This window comes from Sphaerodactylus townsendi, linkage group LG06 (genome assembly GCF_021028975.2).
Source record: "Sphaerodactylus townsendi isolate TG3544 linkage group LG06, MPM_Stown_v2.3, whole genome shotgun sequence".
Classification (NCBI taxonomy): Eukaryota; Metazoa; Chordata; class Lepidosauria; order Squamata; family Sphaerodactylidae; genus Sphaerodactylus; species Sphaerodactylus townsendi.
This window is the reverse complement of record NC_059430.1, coordinates 109,389,012-109,404,223: the sequence shown is the minus strand read 5'-3', so window position 1 is coordinate 109,404,223 and position 15,212 is coordinate 109,389,012. Positions and strand designations below refer to the sequence as shown.

At 47.6% G+C, this 15,212-nt stretch overlaps 1 protein-coding gene across 1 annotated transcript in view; it reads left to right on the top strand.

The window, feature by feature from the left end:
- The window catches only part of LOC125435428 (cilia- and flagella-associated protein 251-like), a gene marked incomplete at its 5' end in the record, with an annotated part of 208,150 nt that overhangs the window by 81,076 nt on the left and 111,862 nt on the right, over nt 1–15,212 (top strand). The window lies entirely within an intron of this gene.

Genomic DNA, 15,212 nt, shown 5'->3' with positions numbered 1-15,212 from the left:
CAGGGCGGGGCCACTCTCCCCACACAAGAGGGGATTGCAGCCGGCACCCCTGCATGCTGGGGCAGGACATGGCCCTCCAGCCTGCCACCCCCCTGCCAAGGAACATGGCCACCAGCCTGCAGGCCGGAGACACGCAGCCTGCCAAGTGCCCCTGCTGCCGATCGAGGCAGGCGTGCCCGGCACCTCTGAAGCAGCTGTCCAATGGCCACCGTGGGCTCCAGCAGCCCGGGGGAGCTGGTCCTACCCTCTGCGCCATGGGGGAAAATCCATCCCCCAGCAAGCAAGCCATCGGCTGCAACTCTCCCCCTGCAACACGGAGAGGAGGGCAAAAGGGACTACCGGCTGGGAGCTCACCCGGTGGGAGAAGTGGGATGGAGCTTCAGGGGGCGGGGGCAGAGCTCGGGGAAACGTGGCCAACCCTCAGGGGTGGGTGGGGCATGGCCCTGAACCCACCCCATAAGAAATGTATACCTACGTCACTGCACTATACCATGCAGGTAGTATGACATTGCCTACCTCTGCATAGTGAGGTCCTCGGGGTTTCCCATCCAAGCTTCAGCTAGGGTGGTGTAGGGTGGTGCAGCGGCAGACTCTAATCTGGATTTGATTCCCTACTCCTCCACGTGAGAAGTGGGGTCCGATCTAACAAGCGAGATTTGTTTTCACTGGTCCTCCACACGAAGCCTGCTGGGTGACCTTGGGCCAGTCACAATTCACTCAGCACTCTCTCAGCCACACCTACATCGCAAGGTGCCTGCTGTGTGTGTGTGTGGTGGTGGTGGGGGGAGATTGTAAGCCTCTTTGAGGCTCCTTAACAGTAGAGAAACGTGGGGTATAAAAACCAACTCTTCTTCTTCTTGTCTTCCTTGCTTCCTGAAGTTTGGCTATTTCAGTAAACTAGAATACAGGAGTCCTACAAACGATTCGGATATTTGGTTACTGTAGCACAGTTTGCCCTGTCATAGGAGTGTAATATTGAATGCAGTAAATAAATCTCCAAAAAGCAGAAGCAGCAGCAGCAGAGTTTGGATTTATACCCCACTTTTCTCAGCCGTAAGGAGTCTCAGGCTGATTTTGCACTTTCTAAATGCTCCGTGGCTGAGCCGGGGAGCGTCCCTGCTGTGGGGCTTCTCCCCCTGTGCTTGTAGTTCCCCACTGCTGCCCGGCTCTGTCTTTCGCTCAAGTCCGGGCCAGTGCAGGAAGCCCCGAATGGTTCCTTACAAGCCTGGGGCTTTCCCATAAGCACTGCTTAAGCACCGTGAGCTCTTCCATAGTCTCTTTCACGCATGTGCGGGCAGCCTCCATTTTCTGCATTCAGATTGGCTGAATCTCGCCCCATTCCCCCCCCACTCACTTTCAATTTTACATGCCTCTGAACACAAATCAGGTGCTGAGAATTGGTGCCCTCGCCACCCAAGCTAAAATCCTTGCATGTGCGATGGGATCGCTGACCTCCACACACCCACCCCCATGTCTAAAATGTAAATCTAAAATCCTTGCGTGTGCAAGAGAATCGCTGCCCTCCCGTTCATGGCTCCAGCACACACCCCTTTTTGCCCAAGGTTTCTCCCTCCTTTATAAAAACAGTTTCTCCCTCCATTTTTTCTCTCTGCAAGGGGCAGGGGAGGGCACCGCTTCTCAGAGCCGCCTGTCCATTGGTGGGGCAGGCCAAAGCAGCGAGGCGGGAAAACTGGCTCGATTTCCTCTACGGAGGAGTTTTGCACAGTGGCAGAAGCCTCCGGAGCAACAAAGGGGCCTTTCAAAAGGACCTCAACCTTTGCGGTTCAGGAAATTTGCAGAGCAAAGCCATTGCCCTGGGGCAGTTCCAGAGCAGAAACATGGCAGCCACGCTGCAGCACCGGGGGCTGTGCAAAACTCCCAATTGCATCGGGGCACTCCCTGTGACAACAGAGGGGCAATTTTGGCGTGCAAAATCAGCCTCAAAGTGACTTACAAACTCTTTCCCTTCCTCTCCTCACAACAGACACCTTGTGAGGTAGGTGGGGCTGAGAGAACTCTGAGAGAACTGTGACTAGCCCAAGGTCACACAGCAGGTTTCATGTGGAAGAGTGAGGAAACAAATTGTTTCACTGGATCAGAGTCCACCACTCAGGTGGAGGAGCAGGGAATCAAACCCAGTTCTCGAGATTAGAGTCCAGGGCTCTTAACCCCTACACCATGCTGGCTCTCTAGTGCATTGCAGGGCGCGGGGGGGGGGGGGGGGGCATAACTTGTATTTATTCAAGTAGACTCAGTTCACACTCAGGTTGCAGTCGAAAGGAAGAGAGAGAAGCCTGATATAAAGAGTACTTTCTATGTTATAAATGACCAGCTGATCCAGCAACATATGTATGGGAGTATGAGGCATTGTTTCTATAGGAGAGATGTGTAGATACACGTGACTCCATGGAGAGCAGAAAGACCAAGAGACACAGAGAAAGAGGAGAGGTTAGAGGGCAATTCACAGGTTGAGACAAAGAGAGGACATCCCATTCAAGAAGATCACACTTATGCACACTTAGAGTGATACGGCACTTAATAATGTCCTGGCATGAGTCACGCATTCCAACACAGACAACCCAACCACACATTTACCATGGAGGCAGAGAGAATAGATACAAATGTGCTAACCCTAAATTGCCTCTGGGTGATTGCCAAATCATTGGTGCCATGAGGATGTGTATAATAGATGTCTGTGATATGTGCATATTCCCTCCCCATGGAAAGCAGGGCCTGGAATTCTTTCAGAGTTGCCACTAATCTCCAGGTGAGAATAGGCAACCGGCAGCTTAACAGAGCAGAGGGGGTTGGACTTCCTCCCCCTAAGACTAACATGCATATTACCATATTATTCGTAAGTCCACCTGTACGATGCTGTAAAGGGTTGAGTATTCATTTTACAAAAGTGGAGCACATGAACAAGAAGGCAAAGAATATAATTTTCTACAGTCTACTCTACGCCTTACTTTCCTGTGTGAAACATCTAATTTTCTCCAAGCAAGTTCCATGGCTCAATAAATTGCACGAGATAAATTAATGCAGGGAGCTGAAATAAAAATGCCGAAATTGATGTGTGTGCGCCTGCGTGCGTGCATGTGCAGACTGAACAATCCTTGCAAATTTCATCCCAGTTTGGGAAGGCTGGAACTGAAGGTGGGTATGTGTCCCCCCGTTCTGGATTGCCTTCACCTGTCTTAGTCCCTGATTGTCAACGGTTGGACAAAGCAGTCCTGAGAATTCATTCTGACCATTTCAGCGAAGTTCTGAGTGTGACATCCTTGGAAAGATACTTATGAAACATTGGATGCTTGCCCAGAAATAAATCTTGCAGTGTATGGAGTAGATCAATGGTTTGCAACATTGCTATGGGAAAGTTAATTCTAAGCTCGGATACACTTGCATCATTTATTGGAGGAGATGAATTAATTGGCTTTGATAGAGTCATGTAAATTTCACACAAATTTGACCTATGTAAAATAGCCACACGCAAAACACCCCTGAATCTATCAGATGTGGGTTGAGGGAGACTATCTAATTTTTTCTGAAAGCGCTTTGGTGAGAAACTCAGGAATTGTATTTAGTCTTTTAATCTCAAAATATAGGATAAGGAGTTATATGTGTACAGTTCTATTCCTGATTTTATTTACATAAGCCCTTCCTCTGGGAAGAGGAAACTGGTCATGTAATCTACCGGTTGAACATACAGACAGTGGCGTAGTGCCAAGGGAAGGGGGGGGCGTGATGCCTCGGGTGTGCGCTGGTGCGGGGGTGTGGCGGGGGTGTTCCAGGGCATGGCAGAGCCTCTGGCCCTGCATACAGATGGCAGCAAAGGCTCTGCAGCCTGTACAGCGGGGCTGGGAAGGAACAGAGCACAAGTATTGTTTCCAGGACGAGTAGGAGCTGATGGTCAGCATGAACCCTTTGCATGTGACAGTGGACTGAATGTAACAGAGGAGTAGTTCATGGAATAGAAGGGTCAATGGTCATCTAGCTGGTCTTTGCTTAGGTTCTTGCTGGCCAAAAGGAGAGCTTTGCATTCTTTCCAGCATCTCCTTTGGTGGGACTTGAATCCGTACCATCAATTTGTCACACAGAAGTTTACACCACCCCTGTATGCAGTCTCATCTGTCATCTTCAATGCTCTTTATTATGAACTAGTGGGGCCTGGCGACGCATTACTGTGGCAATTGTCCTTCTCATCACAGTCCGCAACCCACACAGATGTCCATGCAGGTCCAATGATCCGCAGCATAGCCTTTTGGGGTGGTCAAATGGAATCCCTCTTTCCCTTTTCAATTCACATTGTTATATGGTGCTGTCTTGGTTTTTTAGTATAAGGTAACCCTTTCCATTCCACAACGGAACTGTCCAGAGTGCGAATCCTGCTGTCCATGAGGCTGGTTGACACGCACAGTCCTGGCTTGGGTAAGGCAGAACTGGGGCAAGGAGGTTATCCCAGTCAGGCAGCAGAGGCAGGGTGGTGAGGCGTTCAGATCGAGGCCAGCTCCCTGGGTTCTTAAAGGGCCACATGCAAAAGAAGCAGAGCCAGTAGTGTTGGTTTGCCCCCACCCTGCGGATTTTCTTAGAAGAAAAAGGCAAACTCCAGCTCGCTTTTAGTAAAAGAGAGCTGTGGCGAATATGGGTGAGGAAGTGGGTAAGTGGTGGTTGGATGTGAGGGAGGGCAGAGTGAGGTGTGTGAGGATGAGCTGGATGTGTGTTGTGTGGTAGCAGTGGGTGAGGCACAGAGAGTGAAAGTTACCTCCGTGTGAGGGGGGGAACCCCCCCTGACATCTCACATGGCAAAGTGTGTATGTGTTTCACTTCCACTCGTATTACCTATTTACTGTTTTCACTGCTCATCTCTGCCCATCTGCGCAAACATAAGCCCTCATACCAAGCCCTCAGGCCACAGACAGGCTGCACGAACATTCTAAGGGTGACAGTTAAATACAGCCAGCTTCATGGCCTGGTGCACCAGGAAAAAGACGTTTCACCTGGCTCAGGTATGGACTTTCAGCAATTTGAAGGTCCGATTACCTGCCCGCAACAGGGAGGAACGTCATGTGAAAATTTGGGGGCGATCAGTCCAGCCGTTTCGGCATTAGGGCATGACTAACAAAGTCACTGTTAGCTTTTTCTTTATATAGACTAGACAAATATAAAAGATTTTGCTGGTGTCTCCACCCAAGTGGGAGGAATCCCAGCAATGACTGGCAGGTGGGACAGGAGGGCTGCTCCAAGCTCTGACCCGTTGTTTCCTGGTTTATGTCACAAATCAAGCTTTCCATGATGCTTTTGCATTTCCACTTTTGCTTTTTCACCATGTGTTATCTTTCCTCAGTGGCGCTTGAAGTAGTACCATTGGAGATACTCCTATTTCATCATTGCAACAGGGCTTTGAGGCAGGTTTGTCTGAGGGAGAGTGGCTTAGCCCAAGGTTTGAGCAGGGACTTTAGCTCAGCTGTGAGCCCATCTCTGCACATGACCCCAAAATGTCTTTTGAAACACTTCTGTGCAATGTGAATGTTGGTTGACAGTATGGGACAGAGCGAACAGGGGACTATTCTGTGACTCAAAGGCACGTTATTCTGTTCTATGCAGGCACTATTTGAATGACAGAGGGAAGAAGCACTTTCCCCTCAAGTTCCACAAGAAGAATGTCATACATCTGGGTGCGTAAGGGAGATGCTCGAGGGGTTCGAAGGGCAGGTGTGAAGACCCCACCTTCCGGGTTCCTGGAGATGGGCAGCAGGCAGTCCCTGCGCACTTTCAGAGCACACTTCAGTCTGTGATGTAATTTAAGATCTGGAGAGTTAAGCTTCAACATTAGCCCGTGTCAGATACAGATGCAAACACTGTGGGCAGGCCTTTCCCAATAGAGACAGATGCCTGGAGGCGAAGAAAAGGAGCTGGAGTTCACGAGAGCCGTTCTGCTGGAACTGAGTGGAATGAGCATATAACGCTTCATGAACCCACCTCTCCCAGGCAGCACAGAAAAGGTGGGGAGGGGGAGGGAGAGAGCAGGACTGGAGCATCATCACGTCCACGGTTTGGTTGCCACTCTCCAGGTGAGGCCTGGAGATCTCTCAAAATTACAATTGATCTTGAGTCAAAAGATAATACTCCTTCCCTGGAGGAACTGGATGCTTTGGAGGGTGAACAGTATGGCATTATTACCCCGCTGAGGTCTTTTCATCCCCCAAACCCTGGCTTCTCCAGGCTGAACCCCCAAATCTTCACAAATTTCCAACCTGGAGTTGGCAACCCTAAGGTCAGAGAGGGCTTAATTACCACACTGGCTTCCCTAGGCTCCCCCCTCCATATAACTCAAAGAAAACTGGGGGGGGGGGCACACTTATTCCTTCTCCCCAATCTGTGCAGTGCATTCTAGAGCCCAGTATGGCTCTCTTCCACCTCCAAAGGGGGCAACTTAACTGCTGATGGAGACAGAGGTCTTGCAGCGGCACGTAGATCGAGGAGCACCCCGAGACGTAACCCTGCCTTTGTATTTCAGTCACATATATGCAGCAAGTGAAATTGCTGTTGCATGGGCAGGGGAAGGGGAAGGTGGGGAGGAGCAAGAAACCCTGAAGGAAGTTTAAAGCACAGAGCTCCTTCACTTTTTCTCCTTCACCTTTTCTTGAGAAGGTTTCAGAAGCTGAAGGGATTCTCTGATCTGAGTTTCAAAGAGGGGCCAACATGGTGAGTAAGCAAGAATTATATGCAAAGTGAAGGAGACCACAAATGCATAAACCGTCAGGGTGTCGTCACCTGCCCAACCCCAGTTCTGTAGTCAGAATCCAAGGCAACTTCATTGCTTACCACTGCAATCAGTCCCTTTGTAGATGTTACACTGGTGTTCTGTATATGCACATGAATGGAAGCTGTCCCTGGATTTTGCTGCCCCTGGATTCACATGATCAGGCAATCACACATGTCCACCTGAAATGTAGGTTCCAGATTTGGCTTTAGGTTTCTTAGCAAGCAGGCTCCAATGCTATCTCAGTAGCAGAGGCATGATGCTTGGAAGTTTGAGAGGACAATACACACTGTTAACATTTCCCAGAGACAGATATCTGGAGGTGTCGGCCTCCCTTAGACCTGTCGTCCTCATACAAATGGAGAGTAGGACTCAGCATTGCCTGGGCCCATAATTAGACCCTGTCTGGTTAGAATGGCATGGAGGACATGTCAAGAAGCAACTTGGGGGGGTGAGGGAATGTGCTGTTGGATTGCTGTACATGGAGAATCCAAGCAATGAAACACCATGCATCTGGTGGCCCAGCATCTGGACATGGCGCACCCACCCTAGCGGAGGAAGAGGAAGGGGAGGGAGTGGCATGCAAAGGAAGGGGAGTGAGGGAGGGGAGTGAGTGAGGGGTGGCATGCAAGGGAAGGGGAGGGAGGTTGGGAGGGAAGGGAGAGGCAGCATGCAAGGGAGGGAGAGGGGCCGGCATCTAGACATGGCCCACCCACCCTAGTGGAGGGAGAGCACTGGCGTAATGCCCATTGGGCAAGGTGGGCAGCTGCCCAGGGCATCACCTTGTGGGGGGCATCAAAATGCTGGGTTCATTTTTGGGTATTTTTAGTGGTTTTCCATTTTTGGCCTGCAGGGGGCGCAGTTTTTAGGTTAGCGGCACCAAAATTTCAGCATATCATCAGGAGACTGTCCTTATGCTACTCCCCAAGTTTGGTGAGGTTTGGTTCAAGGAGTCCAAAGTTATGGACTCCCAAAGGGGGTGCCCCATCCCCCATTGTTTCCAATGGGAGCTAATAGGAGATGGGGGCTACAGTTTTGAGGGTCCATAACTTTGGCCCCCCTGCACCAAACTGCACCAAACCTTGGGGGTATCATCAGGGCAGTCTCATGATGAGACCCTGAAAGTTTTGAGACTGTGCCTTCAGAAATGTCCCCACCCCCAGCCTGCAACCCCCATGGACAGCAATACAGAAAACTCCATGCAGAACAAAGATTCTTGGGCAAATTTCTGGGATGTTCCTGAAGGGGGCGCATTTTTGGATGTATTGGCACCAAAATTTCAGGGTATCATCTGGAAACTGTCCTTATGGTATCCCCAAAGTTTGGTGTAGTTTGGTTCAGAGGGTCCAAAGTTATGTACCCTCAAAGGAGATGCCTCATCTCCCATTCTTTGCTAAGGAGATGGGGGCTACCCTTTTGAGGGTCCATAACTTTGGACCCCCTGAACCAAACTGCACAAAACCTTGGGGGTGCCATCATGACAGTCTCCAGATGATGCCCTGAAATTTTGGTGCGGATATGTCCAAGAATGCCCTCCCTGCAACAACATCGCGAAATTTGCCCAAGATATGTCTACAAATTCACCCCCTGCAGGCACCAATGTCCTGGTGCAAAAAAATTTGGTCGTGGTGGAGTGGCCGCCCATGGTGGGGGGGGGGGCATCCAACTCAGGTTTGCCCAGGGCTACAATTTGCCCAGGGCTGCCTCGTTACGCCCCTGAGGGAGAGGGGAGGGGGGAGGGGTGGCATGCAAGGGAAGGGGAGTGAGGAAGGAGAGAAAGTGAGGGGTAGCATGCAAGGGAAGGGAGGGATTGTCTTGAGAAGGGAACACCAACAGAACTCTCTTGTTTTTCATCAGTGTGATCTGGTTCTTGGCCCATATTGAAAAGGGAATGCAGGTGAAAAGGTGACGTGCCCCGCAGGGGTCATAGCAAGGGGATTTTCTGCCCCAATTCTTCCCCTTTACTATTCACACAAAATTATTTGTGGTTTTGAACCCTGTCTTGGTTAACACGTCTCAGAATAAACAGTTCGTAGCAGTAAATAATTTCTGACATTTTATTTTTACTCCTGGATAAAAATGTTCAGGAGGGTGACGGAAATAAGAAGCCACATTTTATTTCACAGCCAGAAAGATTTGTGCATCTGGCCCTGCAGGAATTGCTGAATCTATTTTCATTATAACAAATATTGATTTTGCATTAAAAAGTCTCATTATTTGAGATAATGACTGTTGGGCTCCTTAGTTATTCTTCTGGTTTCTAAATCATTAAATCTTTTGTATTTAAACTGCAAATGGGAATGCAAAGGGACCCAAACTATATCTTGTTTCTTTCTCTCTCTCTCATCTTGTGCCTTTCATAAAGGCATAGCTGCTTTCAAAAACATGTGACATTGCAAAGACTGAATCTATTGAAATTATTTTGACGGCAAGATTGTCTCCCCTGCCCCATCAAAATATCATGGAACCCAAACATGCTATTAGAATTGTTATTAGCAAAATTAACAAGAAGCCTCAAGAGGATGTCTCCTGCCCAAATTTGAACTGACCCAAGCTGTGATGAAACATCTCCCTCTTCACCAGCCCTGTTATGGGACAATTCAGACCCACAGATATTTACATGCATATGTTTTGTATAATTCTGGATTTTTAAATAGTGGTGGCCAGAAAGGAGACAAGAGAACTCTGTGTGCTCGTTTGGCAGCCAGGGATGTATTCTTCTGTATATAACACTGGAAGCCGACTGAATGTCCCTTGTTATCACCAGCAGTAGGAATGATTGATTAACACAATGACCGTTCCCTGGTGAATACTTCCCCAAGGTTACATTCTCTGATTTTTGATATTTATTCTGAATCAAATAGGGTGGAAGACCTTGTTGTTGCACAGTTTGACACAATCCATTAGGGGTAATTTCAATACCGTTGGAAGACGTACGTCATATATTCTTGTTAAGGCCTGAGGCTGGGGGAGATTAGACAAAGTGTGATCCCAGGTACAGTTCAATTCCAGTCTATCTGATGGGCAAAAATTGCTGATCTGTGGTTCCAGCTCCAATGGTGCCCACCAACAATAGCATAACATAGCTGTGGCATAGTTGGTATGACGCGTACTCCCAGCAGCAGAGATAAAAGAAAATCCATGTCATTTTAAACCACAGAGAGGATTGCAACACCGTCTAACACCTACCAAGCTCAAAATAGCTCCCACCTTAGCCATGCACGGAAGAAGCCATCTATGCACCAAGCAGCTTGCAGTGAGGCAGCAGCATACTGAAAATAACCATCAGGGTTGGTGTGAAATGCCAAGAGCATTGGCCAAGTATTCTCATTGGACAGCATCCTGTATGGATGCACAGTTGCTGCTGAATCACTGGATCATTGTCCAATGAGAGAGCATGAGAATGCTGGGGTTAGAGTGGCATGTTTCCAACACTGTACATACCTCTAGCTAAGGGAAACTGGACTGCAGGGGTACTCAAGCCCCTACCTGCAGAACTCCTTGGGCTATATTAATTTCAAGTCTCCTGCAAGCCGGACCAAAGTGCCTCTTCTATAAGGGAGGGGAGATGGGGGAGGGAAGCTGTGGTCCCTGTTTTCCATCCTGTGGGGTATCCATTCATAGGAGATGGAGGCAGGGGGTCAAGACTGCATCAGCCAGTGTTGGTTGTGGCAATAGCAGCAACTTCTAATCGATTGGTGGTTGCCATGGGGGTGGGGGGTGCTGTGGATTCATGATGTGATCTGGGTGATAAAGAGGGGGCCAGTCTAGCCAGATCTTATAAGCTAAGCAGGGTTGGCCTGGATTAGTATTTGGATGGGCAACCTCCCAAGAATACTGGAATCGCGACATGGAGGCAGGCAACGGCAAACCACCTCTGATCATATCTTTGCCTTGAAAACCCCATGGGGTCACCATAAGTTACCTGTGACTTGAGAGGACAAAAAAGTATTTATTTATTTGCTCACCGTCTGCCTTTCTCACTGAGACTCTACGCAGCTCATGCAGTGCAATCAAATAGCTTGATAGCAAAGACCAGCCAAATCTCGTCAGAGCTTGGATGCATAAGCAGGCTTGGTCGTGGTTACAAGTTAAATGGAAGACCACGAAGAATTAATGGGGTCGCTATGCAGAGGCAGGCAATGGCAAATCACTTACATTCATCTGGAAAGCCTCGTGGTTCTGAGGCTGCCGTATGTCGGTTGCAATTTGAAAGCATGCTATTATTGTTATTGTTGTTATCATCATTGAAAGCAACAGGACAAGGATTACAAAACCAATTAGAAACAATCCAAAAAACATTAAAAGTACTATACCAAGCAATACAGAAAAGTTTTAAAGTGCAGTAAGAGCAGGATAACACATAAACAGATAAAACATACATACCATACACAGAGACATAGACTACAGTTCTATCTCCTTTATAAAAGCATATTCTTGAACTCTTCTATTATACTTTACCTGATTATAGTCCATTATACTCTTCCTGGCTCAAATAAGGAGTTGCCAGACACTTGTGAGTGTGTCAGGGGCTGTCAAGTTGCAACTGACATATCAGTCCTGGTGGGGTTTTCAAGGCAAGTGAGAAGTAGAGGTAGTTTGCCATTGCCTTCCTCTGCAGAGTGTTCCTTGGAGGTCTCCCTTCCAAATACAAACCCTGCTTCACTTCTGAAATTTGACAATGTGGTCTGGGCCTTGGTGAGAGGTTTTGTGCTACCATCCCTGCCCTAGGCTCTTGGGCACAGAACAAAACCTGATGAAACAGCCATGTTTTTCACACAGGCAGCCATCAGTTCCAGTCCAGGATTCAGTAACCCTGGTTGAAGGTTTTTATGATTCCCTCTCATACTGTACATTGGCTGTTATGTTCTCATTTCCCTCAGAATACATTGTTTTATCCATGCCCAGCAGAAGCTGGGAGTTACATTTGTACATATTTTAAGCTTTGTCGTTCTATTTTAGCATTTAAACTCTTTATATTTAACCTTTTAAAACAGGAGAAAGGAACAAGTGGCCATTTGTTAATGCACCCTCAAGTAGGAGTGGGAGAAAAAATTAAACAAACCCTCACAGGTTACCTCATGGGTGATAATTTACCTACTATAAGGAACTAAGCATTTACATCAAAAAGAACTTCATGACATTTCTTGGTCCGGGTTGAGAATCACCATAAATGGCTCAGCATGGTGGCTGTGAATTAAACCCATAACATGCTGCCTGAGATTTTACTGGCTTTCTATAGACTCCTTTTGAGTTTTTGTAACCCCCATGCTCAGAATGGATTGACCCAGAAAGGGGTGGAGACTCAAAGCAGCAGAAGGCTGCAGAGCTCATGTAGTTGGAGGAGACAAGGCTACCAGACTCAGACCTTGGTTGTATAAGCCCTTAACACCTTGTTAAGGTAACTGCAATATTGTTGGGAACTACTGGGAAGGTAGTTGTTTATTTTTGCCATGTTGTAAATGTTGGAGTTTATTGTTTCAGGGTTCTTTTCTGGTTGTAATGGGTGAGAGTTCTCCTGGAAACCTTCATCATGTTGAATCCTGTTCATCAAGCCCTTGGAGTCTTCAGCAGCCAACCCTCTTGCAAAGAAGAATTGGACTTGGCAGTATCAGTAGACTGTAAATATAAGGACTTGAAAATGCAACCTGAACAGGACCTTGAAGTGTGATGTTAAATGTTGATGTTTGACGTTATATGTTAAGAAAGTAAACCATTTTGTTTTTAAAATTTGTTGTTGTCAACTCATTCCAAGTTCTGCCCCACAGAACCCACAGATAGAGGTTACATTTTCACACATCCCTTTTACAGTAGCTCCAAGTACAGCACATGGACTTTACATTCCACACATATCTAGCTCTGAGTTGGGAAATACCTTGGGATTGGGCCCCACGGATGGCAGAGTCTGGGCAGGGGTGGGACTTCAATGGGGTATAATAGCATAGACTCCTCCTTCCCTAGTGGCCATTTTCTCCAGGTGAACTGATCTCTGTCTCCTGGAGATCTGCTGTTATAGTGGGAGATCTTCAGCAACCACATGGAGAGTGGCAATTTTACATATATCCCTATAGCTGGGCAGGCACTGGATCCCAATTAGTGCCATGTAGGTGCCTCCAGTGCACCGGTCTTGAGATCTTAAGACTGAACTGCGCAGACTGCAGGCTTAATTTTACTAGAGATTCTCTATCCAGTGAGTGGGATTTACCGACGGGGCCCTGTAGCAATCTGTGTGAGGGGGAGGCTGTTTGCCCTTCAGTGGAATTGCAACATTGAGGTCCTGCACTTATTTGGGCGTCCTTTCTGGTTTTCACCTTGCAAGCATTTGCATTCCAAAAGAGTTTGGCTCTGCAAACCCCTGTCTGCTGGGTGAGTGATGTGACCATTGGCTTGCTTCATCCTTTCCACAGAATATAAATATAAGGTAATTAACGTGCAGAATGCTTAAGTGTCTGATCAATAGGAATACAATGCATTTTCATATGTCAGTGCTTGCTGGAAGGAGGCGACGGCCGGTCTCTGAGAAAGGTGATCCTGCTGTCAGCTCCCTTGGAATGCTTTTCTCCCATTTACTCCCTGAAAGGAACCCTGCTCCAGTTGAAGGTTTCGAGTACCCCCCCAGGCGATCCCATGTGCCTTTTGGCAGTTGTGCTGTCTGGAGAGCAACTATCAAGAGAGACATCCAGCTTGTGCTATTCGTCACAGATCTCACCCAAAGCTCCCCCACGGGCAATGGCAGAGGTCAGAGAGTTTTGGGAGAAGCACTCAGAAGGTTCAACCATGTGGCCAGGGATCTTTGAAATGAATGGTGGCAGGATTTCTGTGAGAACGAGCTGGGTCCAGACCTTCAAGCCTGATTCTGAGAAGTAAGGAATCCTCCTTGTGAGTCTGCTTTCAGTCACTCCTGCGAGAACAATGCCAGTTATTGCGGCAACGTTCAAAGTCTCCACCCTTGGCCTGACAGGTTCTCTGCTAAAGTGGTTTATTATGTGAACGCTGCTCACCATAAAAATCGATGGTTCTTTTGCTAAGTGGCCAATATTTATTTGGCTGTAGCGTTGTTTAATTTGATGCATCTATTAGGGACCGAGTAATGTCTGAGGTGGTCCGGGGGCCGCTCTTGCGGGTAGTCGTTACCTCATGTCTTTTTTGCTTTTTTGTCTCCTTGCATAACTCAAGGACAAAAGTAATTGACATGAAACTTTTAGAAATTAATTTTGCGGCATCTCTCGCTCGGAGAGAGAGTGCAACGTGCCGGATCATTTATAACGTCACAGTTATTGGTCCTGACAAAACAATACCTTAAAAACGCACCAAAGTAAATTATGGCGCAGGCAAATAGCTCAGCCCTCAGCAGGCCCACCATCAGATGGCAGCTAGCCAGGCAAAAACAAAGTAATACGCTTTTGATATTAATAAGAGACAATATTGATCTTCCAGCCAGTGTCACTTCTCTCTTCAGCTGAGGAGATTGCTTCAGGCATTCAGCTTCCCATCCTGTGGCAAAGCACTTTCTATAGAGACCACTTCTTTCCAACAGTTTTTAATTGTATCAGACGGAGCCAGGTTGAAGGGATAGCCCTGGCCTACCCTAGCCCAGAGCCAAGGTGGGCTGGGATTGTTGTCAGGAATGAAAATCATTCAGTCCCTGAGTCTCATCGTGCAATTGTCTTACTAAACGTGTACTTAGCTGATGTCTCCTTTGGCTCCGAGCCTGCTGAGAATCTGTAGGGACATGAATGCCACAGTATTTTTCAAAGACCTGAAGCAAACACTTCTGATTTATCAAAATAAAAGTTATAACTCTTTACTTTACTTGAAGGATGCCAAGGGAGAAAAACAACACCATCTTAGTGCCACTTAAGAGGCAGTAAGGCAGGGCATATAAATTTCGACAAATTAAAATATACAAATACACCCAGTTCCTTCTGGGTCACTGAAAGAAACCTAAAAGTACAGCCTAGATCAGTGGTGGCGAACCTTTGGCACTCCAGATGTTATGGACTACAATTCCCATCAGCCCCTACCAGCATGGCCAATTGGCCATGCTGGCAGGGGCTGATGGGAATTGTAGCCCATAACGTCTGGAGTGCCAAAGGTTCGCCACCATGGCACTAGACAATTAGAGCTCAAGCCAGTCCGGAAGGGTTAGAAAAGAGGAACATGATGTTTAATGTTTTAGTACAGCTTCTCATTTCTATATAGTTAGCCTGCAAGCTGGAAATCATAATGAAATAACATAAGTTGCTTCCTCCAAATATGAGGGCATCATGTGCCTTCTTTACAGGATGAAATAGGTTGCCAACCCCTAGGTGGGGCCTGAAGAGTTCCCAGAATTACAGAGATCAGTTTTCCTTCAGTAAATGGAAGCTTGAAGGGGGGGGGGGCTGTGGGGAATTAGACCTCTGAGAGGTCCTTCACTTCCCTAAGCCCTGTCCTTTCCAAGCTCCACTTT